The 16,875-nt window shown below is 41.6% G+C and overlaps 1 long non-coding RNA gene across 1 annotated transcript; it reads left to right on the top strand.

Annotated features, from left to right (window-relative positions):
- The first annotated feature begins 5,348 nt into the window (after nt 1-5,348).
- Nucleotides 5,349-16,322, top strand: LOC133486189 (uncharacterized). Its single transcript, XR_009790954.1, has 3 exons — nt 5,349-5,484; nt 6,894-6,957; nt 8,743-16,322. It is a non-coding gene; the product is annotated as an uncharacterized LOC133486189 (long non-coding RNA).
- The last annotated feature ends 553 nt before the right edge of the window (nt 16,323-16,875 follow it).

Genomic DNA, 16,875 nt, shown 5'->3' with positions numbered 1-16,875 from the left:
GTAGCCAAACATTGTACTCAAGTAAGAATATTGTTACTTTACAGTAATATGACTGAAGTAAAAGTAAAAAGTAGTCCTCCAAATAATTACTTGAGTAAGAGTATGAAAGTATCAGTAAAAAAACTACTCAAGTACTGAGTAACTCGTGAGTAACTTCTGATTATTTTTTTCAAATCAGAGCATGAATGTAAAATGAAATAAAGATAATGAAATATGAATGTGCAAATTCAGATATTGCTGAACAATATCACTTAATCTAAAACATAATAAATAAAATCTTTGTAAACTAACAAATTAAGGCAAATTCAGCTCCAAAAAATGGTCTTATACTATATTGTTTCTACTTGTTAAACAGCACAATACTGTTGGCTCGCCAGGCAGATTACAAACGCTGCAGTGGATATAAAAAGTATAACCACTCCTGTTCAAATGCCAGGTTTTTGCGTTGTAAAAGAATTATGACCCATATAAATTATTTTAAAACTTTTTCCACCATTAATGTGACCTCGAAGTTGTATAACTCAACCGATTTATTTTTGTATCTTTTTGAGAGGGGAGGTGAAAATAAACAACTGGAATAAACTTGAATGTGATTGACTTGGACTTGATGTTTAACTAGCTGCCTTCTTGGCCAGGACACCATTGCAAAAGAGATGTTCTGTTTTAACTGGTCTCTCACCTGGTTAAATAAAGTTTAAATGAAATAAATAAAAATATATATGGTTGCATAAGAATGCACTCCCTCTTATAACTGGCATGTGGCTGTGTTCAGAAGTAACAGATCACATTCAAACTCATGTTCAATGGGAGTCCACACACACCTGCCACCATTAAAATTTTTAAGTGGAAAAAAGAACAACATGGATAGGGCCTTAACAGAAACATTATTTGCTTCAAAAAGAGGAAAAAAAATCTCTCAAAAGTTTATCAATTCATTTCATGCACTAAATCAGTGCAGGCGGCGCGGTGGAAGTTTGCATGTTCTCCCCGTGCCTGCGTGGGTTTTCTCTGGGCACTCCGGTTTCCTCCCACATCCCAAAAACATGCATGCAAGGTTGATTCAAGACTCTAAATTGCCCGTAGGTGTGAATGTGAGTGCGAATTATGTTTGTTTATGCATGCCCTGCGATTGGCTAGCAACCAGTTCAGGGTGTATCCCGCCTCCTGCCCGAAGATAGCTGGGATGTGCTCCAGCACGCACGCGACCCTTGTAAGCGGCTCAGAAAATGGATGGATGGATGGATAAATCAATGCACTTACCAATCACTAAATGGGAAGAAGACCTTTCTATGTCCGGTGACCATAATTACTGGATACAGATATGTAAAAATACGTTTATAATGACTAAAAAAAACACAAATATACACCTTATACAATATAAAGTGCTCCATAGAACACACTTTACTCAATACAGTATGCATAAAATGGGCTTCTCTCCATTTAATATATGTACGTAATGCACCAAAAATACCTTCTTTCACGCTATATGGGAATGCAGACCAATTCAGTGCTTTTAGTCTTCGTTTACACAAAAACTCTCTTAGATTTGGAATTTCAGGATTCCCGTCCGCCAAGGTCCCCCTCTCTGGCTACTGGTGTGGGCGGTGGGGCTCCCCTGTCGCTCCTCGGGCCTGCTTCCTCCTCTTTTCTCCGTTCCTTGCGTCTCGCTGCGGTCGCCTCTTCCTCTTCTTGTGGGGGAGCTGGGTGGTCCCCCGTGGGCTGTGGGGCCTGCTGTGGGGTTTTCGTCTATGCCTGGTTTGGGGAGGGGCACCTCCCAAACTCGGGGGCGGGACGTGGGTGCTGGCTGGAAGTGGGGGGTGGGTCCCGGGGTCAGTGCTTCGGGGCTGGGTGGGGCGGCCCTCTTCATCTGTGGTTGTCCTGCCTGATGGGCGCGACCTGCAGGAGCCATGCCGCTTAATCACTCACTGAGCACACACTCACAGCACTCACTGTAAATATTTTTCTCACTAGTCACATCTGGGCACACATACATATCCAGGTGTTCCTGGGGGACTGGTATGGAGAGCTGCGAACCTTTTCATACAGTCCATGGATGGAAAGAAACATATCAAGCTTCCTCCTTTGATTGAATGTGACTCAGTGCTGGACGACAGATCGGAAATACCCTTGACAGAAATCGCCAAGCTTCACCCGCATCTCAGACCAAATTCAACATGTTGATCATCAGGCTCCAATCCTCCTCCTCCTGGGAAGGGACATCCTCAAGGTTCATAAAGTACGTGAACAGATTAACGGGCCCAGTAACGCTCCTTATGACTAGGGTTGGGTTGTAGTGGGAGAAGTATGTCTCGGCAAAGCTCACGGCACAACAGAGGTCAATGTTTACAAGACGCATATGTTAGACAATGGACGCACAACGTTTTTTGAGCCATGCCCAAACGCCATTTCAGTAAAAGAGGACTACAGTGTCAGGCGTCAGCAAAACACACTAACAGTCAGAAACAAAGTGGATTCTACAGGAAATACGTACAATCTAGGTCAGTATGTGTTTGACAGAACTGAGTCAGACGACAAGGTAGCTCTGTCTATAGATGACAAAAGCTTTCTAACGCTTATGGACAATACAGTCACTCAGAACAAAAACAACAATTGGGTCGCTCCTTTGCCTTTCCGTAATCCAAGAAGGAGGCTCCCAAGCAATAGAGATCAGGCCCTAAACTGTCTCTACTCACTTAAAAAGTCTTTAGAAAAGAAACCAGAATTAAGAGATGAATACATCCAGTTTATGCAGAAAATGCTGAACAATGATCAAGCTGAACTTGCACCACCTCTCCCCGAAGGTAAAGAGCAATGGTACCTGCCAACGTTTGGCGTATACCACCCACAGAAACCAGATCAAATACGAGTTGTATTTGATTCCAGTGCAGAGTGTGATGGTACGTCCCCAAACCAAGTGCTACTAAGTGGACCCGATTTGAACAACTCCCTGTTAGGTGTCCTTTTGCGTTTTATAAAAGAGCAGATTGCCCTGACAGTAGTTGTACAGCAAATGTTTTATTGCTTTGAGTTGTGCGAAGACCATAGAGATTATCTTCGGTTTGAGGACAATGACATGCCAAAGAATGTAGTTGAATACAGGATGAAAGTGCATGTTTTTGGTAACAGCCCATCACCTACTGTTGCCATATACTGTATGTGACGGGCATCAAAGGAAGGTGAGCAAGAGCATGGCGCAGAAGCCAGACAGTTTGTTGAGAGACAGTTTTATGTTGATGACGGGCTCACGTCTGTCACAACTCCAGAGCAAGCAATCAACCTGTGAACAAGAACAAAAACCATTTTGGCAGAATCCAACCTGCGTCTCTACAAAGTGGCATCTAACTGTAGCTTAGTCATGGAAGCATTTCCTGTGGAGGACCGTGCTAAGGAATTGAAAGATTTGGATCTTGGAGTGGATCCCCTCCCAGTACAGAGGAGTTTAGGACTCTGTTGGAACCTACAAACTGACAGTTTCACTTATCTTGTATCCAATGAGACAAAGCCATTCACATGCAGGGGAGTGCTATCAACTGTCAATAGCCTGTATGACCCTTTGGGTTTCACTGCCCCGTAATCATGCAGGGCAAAGCACCACTCAGAGAACCATCAAATGAAGGAAGAGAATGGGATACACCTCTTCCACCTAGAAAAGAGGAGTTATGGGTCTCGTGGAAAGACTCGTTGAAAGCCCTTGAGGACTTACAAATCAAAAGGTGCTATGGTTCATGTTCGTTAAGTGTTATGGCAAGTCATGAGCTTTGTGTTTTCTCGGATGCATCTACTGTAGCTATAGGGGCAGTAGCATACCTGCGTTCTTCAGACAGTCAAGGTAATTACCACGTGGGTGTCGCGATGAGGAAGTCCAAACTCGCACCCCGTCCTGCACACACTATTCCATGGCTAGAACTTTGCGCCTACTAGCAGTAGAAATGTATGAGTTAATCAGAGATGAACTGGACATTAAAATCGACGTTACGTTTTTACTGACAGTCGCATTTTGTTAGGGTACATACACAATTCTTCAAAATGATTCTACGTGTATGTAGCCAACCGTGTCACACGCACTAGGTTGTCCACACATCCAGACCAATGGCCCTTTGTGCCAACTGAGTTGAACCCAGCAGACCAGGTCCATTCCAGCCGCTGAACTTAAAAATAGTAACTGGTTCACTAGCCCAAGCTTTCTGTATTCAGGCAAACTGAAGGACCTACACAAAAACAGTCTATTCTCACTTGTGGAGCCTGAAAATGACAAAGAAATACGTCCAGAGGTACAAACAATCACAACTGCAATATCAGAGCCCGAGCTAGGTTCGGAACGCTTCAAAAGATATTCAAGTTGGACAACAGCATCCAAGGCCATATGCAAGCTCATTCATGTTGTTGCGTCTTTCAAACAAAGGTCAAGTGGACAAACAGGATGGAAAAGTCTCAAGGAAAGTACAAATGTGAATGAAGGCACTCAAGCCAAAAATGTCATCATTCGATCAGTTCAGCGTGACTCTTACGAAGAGACATTAAAAAAGTTAAAGGAAGGAAAAAAGCTCAACTCAAGAAATGACACACTCACAAAGCTCCACTTGCGTCCCATATTGGAGGGTGCTGGGAACGTCTCATTGGTGTGGCCAGGCGTATCCTCGATGCTATGTTGTTAAAAAATGCTCAAACATGTCTTATGAGGTTTTAAGTACGTTTATGGCCGAGATAATGGCTATTATGAATGAATCTGGAAACATTTCCTCAGGACTGTTGTATGGAAAACAATGGAAACAGGTGCAACAGTTAGCAGACGCATTTTGGAAGAGGTGGAAAGGAGAATATTTGTCGAATTTGCAGAAACGCACAAAATGTACTGAAAATCAACCAAATGTCAAACAAGGAGATGTTGTCCTGTTGAAGGATGCTCAAGCACACAGGAATGAATGGCCTATGGGACTGATAGTGAAGACCTTACCCAGCTGTGACAAGAAGGTCCGCAAAGTGCAAGTGCGGATTGTTAAAGATGGGACTACAAAGGTGTTCTTAAGACCTGTGTCGGAAATTGTTGTTTTGCTTTCAGAGACTCATTGAATATGCCATGTAGCACGTGTAATGTTTCATGTGTTTTCTTTGGTATTTAATGTGATATAATGTGATTATATCAAGCGGGGTGTGTCATGTCTTTGTGTTAAGACATCCATATTATATAAGGTTAAAATTAGTAAGTTCATATTTGCTAATAAATATCTTCATTTTGTAGTATATATGTATACTGTAAACTGTTGAGGCGTTTGGAGTGAGTTTGTCAGAGTGAGACATCTAACCATTAAGGATCGTTTGTTTTGCCAGCAGTATAGGAGCATCTTCCGCTCGCAGAGGATCTTTGACGTATTCTTTCATCAGTAGAAGTCAAGCTAGTCGTCACAGTAAAAGTGAGCTCTGAAGATAGCTCATAACTGACTATTTGGGCTCTGAACGTTTCAGCCTTGGGACATTTTCGTCTTTGTAAGTATTTGTACAGTATGTTGACAAGCACTAGTTTGAGGTCCATAATGTTTTTATTTTTATACTGAAAATCGTGATTATTCCAGCTGATTATAACCGCTTGCTGCATGTGCTACTTGTATTTTACACAAATGTACAGTGTAGTTCAGTGTATAATTTTCTGTTTGCTTCAGTTACTATCGTTTCAGCCTGGTATTTGTATCAGCACAACAGATCTCCATAAAAACAAGAAAAGAGTATGAGTATTAGTTCGCTGGCTGTCGAGCTTCACATAAGCAACGTGTCGTGAGGACAGCATAGTCACTCCCACCACACTTCAGTTGTACAGCCGGGTTCACGACCTTTGTCCTGCATCCTTCTTGTCCTGTCCTTGGACTGTCCTATCTTGTCCTCTTCTTCCCTCACAGGGTCTAGCACTACTGCCCCATACAACACTCATGTCAAAAGTTTCATTGTTCTAGATATATAAGGATTTACTCTTCTCATCTTGTTTGCAGTTCGTGCTTTGTCTTTTGTCTTCTTTTCACACTCCCCTCTAGAAACTTTGTTCTGTTCGACAGATTGACTCTGATTCTCAATAAATATCCATAATAATACTAAGAAACCACAGCGACAGCTTAAAAACTCACTGTGACACAGTAAAACTGTTCCGGCATAAAAGGGATACAGATCCTCCATTCTGCTTGACCTAACAGCCAAACGGGACAACAAAATAAAAAACTGTATGCCTACAACTCCTGCATTTGGCACAGGTAGCAGTGGCACATTAGCTTCTGTTCGCAGCTCATCATCTGCTAACACCGAAGAATCCAGTACACGCACAACCTATTTCTGCATTTGGCAAAACAGATGAAAGCACTTTCGGCGAATGGTGAATGGCAAAGGGGGACCGTGGAATTGCACCCGTGGGAACTTTAAACGCCAACAATGTCTTTTTTTAACATGTCACCACAGAGCCACCAAAGATGACAATTGCTGATGGTTAGGCGTTCATGTTTACATACCATATCATACAGTAGTTGCATAAATAAATGATAGGTTATACATGTATTTAACCTCTGTCTGAAAAGACCAGCCATAATGAAAACAAAATTTTACCAAGTTTGGATTCAAGCAATCATGTCATCAACCCAAGTTGTGCTCATTACCGCTGGAATACACCCTACCTCTGCAGTATCTTTTGAATTGCACAAGGACCGACTGCACATGTCCAACTTTTAACAGGGGCACCCAAAAACGCATTGTAAAATGAGACAACAGCCATAAAGAAAGCAATTTTACTCATCATTAATGGTGTACTTTTTATCATTTACGTCTAAAAATAAATATACATATGTAACCGTATATTTTGAAATATTTTTATATTCATGAAATATTTCATTTTCATTATTTATTTTGTCCTTTTCAAGGTGTCCCAGCACTGGTGGGGCAGTGCCCCAGCACCCTCTATTGACTAGCCGCCTCTGATCTCTAGTAAGTATGGTGTGTTTGCATTTGTACATTGTATATAATATCTATTTAGTAGACATATGGCAACACGGTCTACAACTGGTTAGCACATCTGCCTCATAGTTCTGAGGGCCGGGGTTCAAATCCGGCCTTGCCTGTGTGGAGTTTGCATGTTCTCCCCGTGCCTGTGTGGGTTTTCTCTGGGTACTCCGGTTTCCCACATCCCAAAAAACATGCATGGTAGGTTGATTGAAGGCTCTAAATTGTGTGAATGTGAATGGTTGTTTGTTTCTATGTGCCCTACGATTGGCTGGCAACCAGTTCAGGGTGTACCGCGCCTCTCGCCCGAAGATAGCTGGGATAGGCTCCAGCATACCCATGACCCTTGTGTGGATAAAATGGATGGATATTATAATACGGTACACGTATAGTCTGTAATTGCAGCGTGATAGTGGTGGTATTAAGAGTTGAATTAAGTCAGGTACGTCCCGCCACTGACAAATATACTTAATACATAAGGAGAATTACTGAACGCCAATGTGATTGTTTGTACCTATTCTAGGCCCAAAACTGTACATGTATGTTGTAAAAGACAAATATCAAGGTGGCAAAAACAGTACATTACCACCCCAATGAATTGAGTGTACCCCCAAATGTGAAATGATGTACTTTTTCTGATGGTTTACTAAACAGCACTATCCAAATTGATCTCAGTAAGTTGCTGCGTTGTAAAGAAAACGTCTGTATTGGACGCCTTGTGTTACTGAGAGGCGCTTAACTTTACTCTCCAATAATCTAACCGCTGTTTACACTGGCACAGCTGTTAGCCTTGCCTTTGTTCAGCCGTCTGTCCGCTCCCTCCCTTTCCCCAGCTTGATAACATAATACCCTGGGTATGTTTCTACAGGGCAATAAAATGAGCAGGAGCCACTATCTGCTCTTTGATTGAGCAACATCAACAGCTTTAGACACAGTCCATGAACCTGGAACACTTCAACATCACAATGTTTTTGTGCTCCCATACCGTATGTGCTAGAAAGTGAAAGTCCCAGACCCGGGATTTCTTTTAAGTACAACATGCGCCCTTTCTTCAGCATTCATGAATTTAATGTATGTATGTATGTATGTATGTATGTATGTATGTATGTATGTATGTATGTATGTATGTATGTATGTATGTATGTGTGTGTGTGTGTGTGTGTGTGTGTGTGTGTGTGTGTGTGTGTGTGTGTGTGTGTGTGTGTGTGTGTGTGTGTGTGTGTGTGTGTGTGTGTGTGTGTGTGTGTGTGTGTGTGTGTGTGTGTGTGTGTGTGTGTGTGTGTGTGTGTGTGTGTGTGTGTGTGTGTGTGTGTGTGTGTGTGTGTGTGTGTGTGTGTGTGTGTGTGTGTGTGTGTGTGTGTCTGTCTGTCTGTCTGTCTGTCTGTCTGTCATCTAGCTAGCTATCTACTGTATCTAGCCATCTGTCTAGTGCCCCTTGAGAAATAAAATTTGTGTAATAAATACAAAAAAAGTTTACAGTACTACCTCATTCGTTAGTAATCATTTTATTGTTCTTTTTGATCTTTGTTAAGGGCTGGAAGAGTTCATGTTCTTATTTGAGAGTTGAATGTCAAGCACGCAGGTGAAGTGTTGACTTCAAGTGCTTTATTAAAGCCACCACCAGCATGTGAGAGCACTGCAGGTGACCCACCCTCTAACAGCCCCTGTGGTCTCCTGGGAACTTAACTACTTAACCACATAGAAATGACAATATTGAAACGTATATCATTGCAGGCGAATGCACAGAATATTCTCTGTATTTCTCAACAGGGTCAAAGGAATTGTAACTCATCAGATGGACCTTCGATCTCATAAATCATTGTCAGAGCATCCTGTCCGATCCTGTGAGCACCGAGTGTCAACTATGATAGCAAACACAAAAGTCTGTATTGTTCCAGGCCTCTGGGAAGAGTTTATCGCATGTGCTCATTGAAACACATACAGTGTGAATAATGCCAACAATGACCCTCATACAAGCAAGCTCGCTGTAGTCACTGGGCTGCAGAAGTCGGGAGGGTCTCTGTGTTTTGTTTCCATCATCAAAGCTATTGGGTTTGAGCTCTCCACCTATCACTCAGCAATGCTCATGGCCACTTGGACCCTGAAATTTTACCCCGGGCTGCTGAGAGGAGCGGGTGGAGGGGCCAAAGAGACGTACGTCTGCTTGGTCTTGCTCTGCACGGCCGGGGGTCACTTGGCCATTCTTCTGTTGCACAAAAGACTGCTTCAAGTGCCTCTGTGACAATGGCCCTTAGATCACTGGAGCGTTATGATTACTGGTTAACTTGAATGCACTCTGTATTAATTGAGCCAGACTTAATGTGAACTTTTTCGTTTTTGGTTGGCATAGAAACAAGGTAGTAATGTCCAGTAACCATGACTAAATGTTCATGGTGCCCTGCATTAGATTATTTTTTTTCTTTGCTAGGCTCACATGATTAAGACTTGTGCTCACCGTGAGACTGCGAATGAGACCAACCTCTCTTTTTCAACTTCTCAACAAACATTGTCATTCACAAGCAGTCCATAATGAACGTGCTCAAACTCCTTGTACACAAAAGGAGTGCCTCATGATTTCTCAAGACACGCCTTGAACTGAGTACAAAGGAATGTCAGAATGCTGATGCAAAAGAGCCCAACCACCACTGTTATTATCCTGTAGTTTAATATATAGCATATAATAAATCAAGGGAGATGAGATTACATTTAAAAAAAAAAAAAAGAAGTTTGGACACGCCATTGTTCAGGTGGCATCATAGCCATACTTCAGCTCAGGATAGTACTGAGCCTCTTCTGTACTGCAGACCCCCCTCATTTACACTTATTTTGAGACTTTCCAGCAGTCCGGCTTCTTTCAGCACAAGTCGAGTCAGCCAGTGACAGACAGGCACCCTCATGTCAAAACATTGTCTGCTGCTGCCAGTCTGCAGCAACCTCAGACAGCAGGCAGCCAGCCGCAGTTACACTCTCACCCTGTGTATCGCTGACATGTGCACTGATTCATCCCAGCACATGGTACTTGTGGTATGAATGTAAATAGCATCCCAGTCATCACTTTAATACATGCAAGCACTGGCCAGAGTTTTTGTACACCTCCACAAATGAATGAGATTCAAAGCAAGACCTTTTTCTGAAGCAAGGAGGGATAATTCATTGTCATAATATTAGGTACACTAAGTAATGAGATTCAGTAGTGACACAGTTCAGTGTCTAGTGAGTATAGACCAGGATTTCCATACCTGGCAGGTAAGGGATAACATCCATCCATTAGCCAGCAATTTAGAGTTGTCAATGAACGTACCACGCATGTTTTTGGGATGTGGGAGGAAACCGGAGTGCCTGGAGAAACCCCATGCAGGCACGGGGGAGAACATGCAAACTCCACACAGGCGGGGCCGGGGTTTGAACCCAGGTCCTCAGAACTGTAAAGCAGACGCTCTAACCAGTCGACCACCGTGCCGCCTAAGAGATGACATTTGCATGTTTGTTTTTTTTCAAATTTAGTATAAAGTTGTCTTCGTCATCTTCAAATGAGAGTTTGTATGGGTTGAGAGATCATTTAAACTAGGTTAGGAACCATTAGTGTATGAAAAATGCATTAATGATGAATGAACTGATCCATCTTTGCAGTATATGAGGATCTAGAATATTTGAAATAAAACGATCACTGCAAATATTTTACGGAAACCAGGAATAGCATAATAGACATGTTTTATTTGAGTTAACACGTCCTGAATGTGTGAATTCCATTTAAAACCTGGGACAGCACACCTGGGAAAACTGCTCCGTGAGAAGCCGGGACCAATTGTCACAGTGCGCTGAAATGACCCAGATACAAAAGAAATGCAAAGTTGAAAGGAATTTTGGCATCACTGATATGGCATCACTTCTTGTGACTGGCTCCAAGTTAGCCCTTAGATCGTTCACAAGCTTTTAATGTTGCATAGCTGAATAGACCATCCAGTTATGTCTCACTCATTTTTGTTTGCGGCAATTCATGAGGTTTACACAAGTGGAAAAGTTCTCTCCACCTGTTATTTTGCCTGCGCTATGCTGGCACTGCTTTGCGTACCCATTTGCACCTGCGTTTCAGATACACGATTTAAAAACACAAAAGCAGACATCTCAATTTGTTTGATCACATTGCGAGCTAAATTATTTGCATATGCTCCACCCAGAATACGCACAATAACTGCGCAGCAATTTTTCACATTTGACAGACGCCCAGTTAGTAGATAGGTTTCCACATTTATCAGTGTGCGAAATCTAGTTTTTTTGCACACACAAATATTTAGTAAATCAGGCCCTCAGTGTTGTAACCAGAAGAGGATCAGTCCAGGTAGCCATGCCAGTTTGCTGAAAGATGAAACTCAGTCAAAGGCCCGTGAGGCTGCCAAACATGCAGAGGTTTCTTTTCTAACCATAGCTCACAAGGGGAAAGTCTCTCATTCTCACACTCAAAGCTTTAAGTCTTATATGTGGTAAATTACATGATTTCAGTCAGCATTCTAAACTGCTGGAACGAGGGCACTGTCAACAAGAACATTCCAGAGGCTCAGATGTAACATAGCGGAGCACATAATCAACAACATTCAAACCATGTATTGTCAAAAACAGGATCCGCTGGCCAACGTGGTGTGGCCAAGTGCACAAAAGTGAGAAATGTGTACCTTGGAAAATAAATGTTATCTGAGTTGGATCTAAAACAACAATCAATTATCGCATGTTTATCACATTATACTGGGTATTATTATTTGCTCTATGAACTAGTTCCCCGTCCACTTCTATGATTACATTCAATTTTATTTTTATTCAAATTCAGTTGAGTCGACAAGAAATGTTTTGTTTTTATTTTCAGCTACCAAAGCAGACTATAATCTGAGGAGCCAAACACGCATTTTCGAAAATAATTAATTACACACTGCGATAAGTTGAGGTATGTACAACACACACTTGTGCACTGCCTGTGTACTCTTTGTCATGCTGCGTGGAAAATATTATAGCAATTGACAGATTTACAACTAAATCATGGTGCTTTTTAGACCTGTGGCAAAGACATAAAAGAGGTGAGTCAATCCTGTAGAATATGAATCGATTGTGAAATGCATACATTTATGATCAATTATGGGTCTGTCTAAAACCCAAATGTCGCAACCCTTTGGTATTGAACACACACATATATACACACACACACACATTTATATATATTCTATCAGAAGCCTGAAAGTTTTGTGCTAACACTGACTGCTGCATTAACTTTTCATAACTATCTCCACCTTGATTAAGGCCCCAGTTCCAGCTCAAGAAAATGAGCCCTAAAGAATTATGCTGTTTTGGTGATAAGCAGTGTTGTGTTTGTGCCAAACTACCTTTTGGAATTATGGCCAAAAAGTTCAGCCTTGATTAAACGGGCCTTAACACATTTTACCATGTATATTTGGAATATTTTTGCTATGGTCCAAGTGACCCCCAAACCTTTGAATGTTAATTTATAAATATACAACAGTGTGTTTCATGGAAAACATGAAATTGTCTAGGTGATCCCAAAATGTATATATATCCATATGTAGTATATTTGTATATAACACACACATGCACACAAACAATGCATTAGTTTATCTGTTCATAGTAAACAGTTCAACATCCTGGGAAAATGTGCTTTCAGCTCAAAGTTTTCTTTCCTGCGAAAATTTGCACTGACATCCTCATCAATCACTCAGCAGGCAAAGCAAACGAACGTCAATGAAGTTATTTCAAAGAATGCCAACCTTCACTGGTGATTTACATCATGTGTTGGAGCCTTTACACTAACTGCCTGACCACAATGAGGATGGAAATGAGCTCATTAGTTTAACATTAACAGGTAGGTGACACGCTCCAGTGAGCTCGACTCTTAGCTTTGGCTTGTTTCTTGTAAATGGGTTGTTGCTCCATTGTTTCATGTTTGTGATGGTTCTGCTTCTCTGCAGCACAAACTGAACATTGTCTGTCCCGAAATTGATAATTTAACTGCCTGTGTGTTGACTCAGTAAATATGCTTAGAAATTATCTAATTAGTTTTACAGTAGCAGCTGACATTATTCTGATTTATTACTGTGAAGATGTGTGTCCACATTTTCTAATAAAGTTAAGTCATTTTCCTGTTACTTCTATTATACACAAAAAGCCACATTATGACTGCTTGCACAATCTAATGAGATTAAATACAAGTACAAAAAAAAATCGGATTTTGCCATTCTGATTGACAGTCAAAGGAGGATTGCTTTAATAAAATTTAACACAAAACGTTTACTGTACCATGCTCACAATAATATTATGACTCCAATGTAGCTAAACGAGGTAATAACATTATGTTTGTAGATATTTCTCAGTATGATGGCAGTTTTGTTCTACCCTGCTGCAAACTACAATCAGAATAATAAAAGGTGGTAGTAATGTTGTGGCCTGTTGTGTGATGGAAACACAACCACTTGACTTTGCCATTGTAGTTTTTGATCTGCAAACTCCCCCAAAAACATCAGTCCAACCTGCTCACTCAACACTGAGATGATTGGACATGAAAACACATTTCAGCAAGCAAATTCCTGTTCTATCTCAAAACTTATTCTTGGTGTATGAGCCTACTTTTCATCCATGTGTGGGAGAAGCAGCAGATCTTATTGACTTTAGAGGAAAGTGAAATGCCTGGGTCGCCTATATTCAAACTGACAGGCCCATTTGGAAGCAATCTTCAAGTATGTCATGGAAAAACCGAGACATCATGGTGCAAGGGACGTCAGACGTTGCCAGCATTAATATTTTCCTCGGAGACTGGCAGTGATTGTAGATTTGACAGGGTTTAAGTACATGTGCTAGTTCCTCCCCACAAATCCGTAGGCCACTCTTAATTTTGAACAGGGAAGAATATTTTTGTATCCTGAGTTTGATTTGTTTGATGGCTACATTAGCCACAGTGAATTGTGACCAACAATCGAGGGCAAAAGATTGGAAGACTTTTATCAGTGTCACCCCCTCCAGACAGAAAGTTCACGTAAATGGCTGTAGTCACCTTAAGTCAATATCCTGATGGACGAGAGCACTGTTCGGACCTACTGAAGCTCAGCGCTAAATATGGTGGCCCATCTCACTCAGATAGTGTGATGTCTCTAATCTCTTCACTTGGACTGGTTTCATCCTCCCACCGAAAATATTGTTACACCAGCTTGCCCGTTATATTCCGTCTTGGTACGCACAGACACACACACACATTATACAAGTTGTTGTATCAATATGATCAGAAGGCATTGTTGGTTCCTTGGAACTGATGCCCATGATTGGTAGGCTGGGATAATGCGATTTGGAAACACCAGGGCTCCACTTCACAAACAGGATCAAACGCATCTACTGTAACCATTCAAGATGATCCACAGTCAGTACCTCCAAAGTCAGATAAAAAAAAAATTTTGACATACATTTTGTGAGCTTTACTTCCTCTATTCTTGTTACTATTCGATAAATGTGTTGCCATGTTAATGTACAGACAGACTTATGATAAAGGCGTCTGTCCTTATACAATGCAGATCTGGTCATCTCTCAAAGATGTTCTGAGTAACCTACTGTAATGTAGTTCATTTGAACCGCCATAAGTGCCAGAGTACATTTTTTTTGTTTGATTGTTTTTGCTAAAGATTATCTTTCCCCCTTTCCTAAAACACCCTTGTTGTTCATATGCATTTTCCTAAAATGACATTCTTCAGACACTAAAATGGCCGAGCTGTTTGGTACAATTGTGCCCCTTGTTGCTTTGCCTGACAGCCAGAAAAATGCCAACAGTGATTTTCTGAAAATAGCATTAGTGTGCACAGCTATTTTGTTATACTGTACCCTGGTGTGGGAAAATGTGTTTTTAAAAATATCAGTGTAAGTGTGGATATAGCCGAAATGACATAAATTATGACCCTTTGGGAAAAAAAGTCAAAGACAACTCGAATAAACATGACATGCATGAGTCACTAGCATCACCCTCACAGCAATTAAATTCACTTTAAACCAACATCTCATCTTCTGCTTTCAATTTAACCAGCTATACTGTAATCCCATGTTTCCAAACCTTCCCATTTCAGATGGTCTCAACACACATTAATCGCGTGAAGGTTGTTCTCACATATATACAAATAAACAAACACACACACACATCCATCAAACTGGGCTTTCAGAAAATTGCTGGAAATCTTAATTAGGCAAACTCTTTAACAGTAGATAATACTATTTATCTCCCCAGTGATTACTAATTATAGTTACACTTTCTGCGAGCACTGTACTAAGAAACGTGGAATGCAAACAGTCGATTATTTTATGGACACAGAAATCTTTGCCAAGATTATGTCTTGTTATACTACGTACAGTCTCTCCTCATTTTAGTATGCTGCAATGTTTGTACAAGCACTGAACACACAATATCTAGTTTGAGCATAGAATGTGTCAAGAAAGGTCATTGACTATTATGTAGGTGATCTGAGGTCCCAAAAACAGTGACAGAGATAAGCTATTCAACCAGTCATTTGGAAACTGGCAAATTGTTTCTTTAACTCGCACACATGTAAAGTACAGACCATCCTGTAGCTTTGGAGACCGATATTTGTAATTGCTCATTTTGTTTTGGAAAAAAAAAAGCTGTAAAATCTGAATAATAACTGAAGCAAGCTACTTGTGGTATTATCTAGCCCAAATAAAATGTGGATTAAAGAGATTGTATGAACAAAAACAAAGAAAAAATATGGTGTAATTCTGCATCCATCACATTTGGGGAACGAGAGAAGCAATGTTGTTCGAAGTAGGGGGAGGGGAACATTCTCTGAGCACCTAATCCACCAAATTCTTGTTCAGGGTCCGAGTCTGAATTCAGACAGGCTTCATTGCTAGGCACCGCGACAGGAGGGATTGCAAAAGGCTGAGGTAATTGGATTGGAATACGGCATTGAGTGTCAGACAACAAAAGATATCCATCTCCCTCATGGTTGTTCAGCTCTTTTGTTGCAGGCTGGAATGTATTTGGTCATTTACACTTCTCTTCCAAGCTCAGCAAGGACAGAAGGACAGGAGAGGGCCACCAGGATGGGATCAGTCTGGTGGTCTCCCCTGCGTGTTCCGGGCCACAGTGCCTGTGTGAGGATGCGTGAACCACGGGTCCCCCTACCCCTCCTTCCCAAAGCCCAGGGGTCATTTGTGTGATCATTACCATAATCACATTAAGGCTGCAGGAGATTAGCACCATGGCCTCAGAGGAGAAACCCTGCTCTCCACCATGCTTAACCGGACACTGAGAGCGCTGCTTGGATACCTGACTGGAAGTAGATGGGAGACAAAAAGGAATAAGGGTTGTTTAAATAATGTGGATAAAAAGTGTTTTTTTTACATCTTTGCCATTTTTGAATCACTAAAATTCTTATTTAATATACTAATCTTTTTTTTTTTTTTTCTCATTCATCGCAACCAACATATCCATCCATCCGTCCATTTTCTGTACCGCTAATCCTCACTAGGGTCGCGGGTGTGCTGAAGCCTATGCTATCTTCGGGCGAGAGGCGGGGTACACCCTGAACTGGTCGCCGCCCAATCGCAGGGCACATCTAAACAAACAACCAGTCGCACTCGCATTCACACCTACGGGCAATTTCGAGTCTTCAATCAATCAATCAACCTTGGGATGTGGGAGGAAACCGGAGTACCCGGAGAAAACCCATGCAGGCACGGGGGGAACATGAAAACTCCACACAGGCGAGGCCGTGATTTGAACCCCTCAGAACTGTGAGGCAGATGTGCTCACCGGTCGTCCACTGTGCCGCCACAACATCATTATTCCAACATAAGCATCACCTCTAGGCAGGTCATTAGGCCACCGCATGCATGCACACACAAACATTC

Source organism: Phyllopteryx taeniolatus, chromosome 11 (assembly GCF_024500385.1).
Source record: "Phyllopteryx taeniolatus isolate TA_2022b chromosome 11, UOR_Ptae_1.2, whole genome shotgun sequence".
Classification (NCBI taxonomy): Eukaryota; Metazoa; Chordata; class Actinopteri; order Syngnathiformes; family Syngnathidae; genus Phyllopteryx; species Phyllopteryx taeniolatus.
This window is presented reverse-complemented; position numbering and strand designations above follow the sequence as displayed.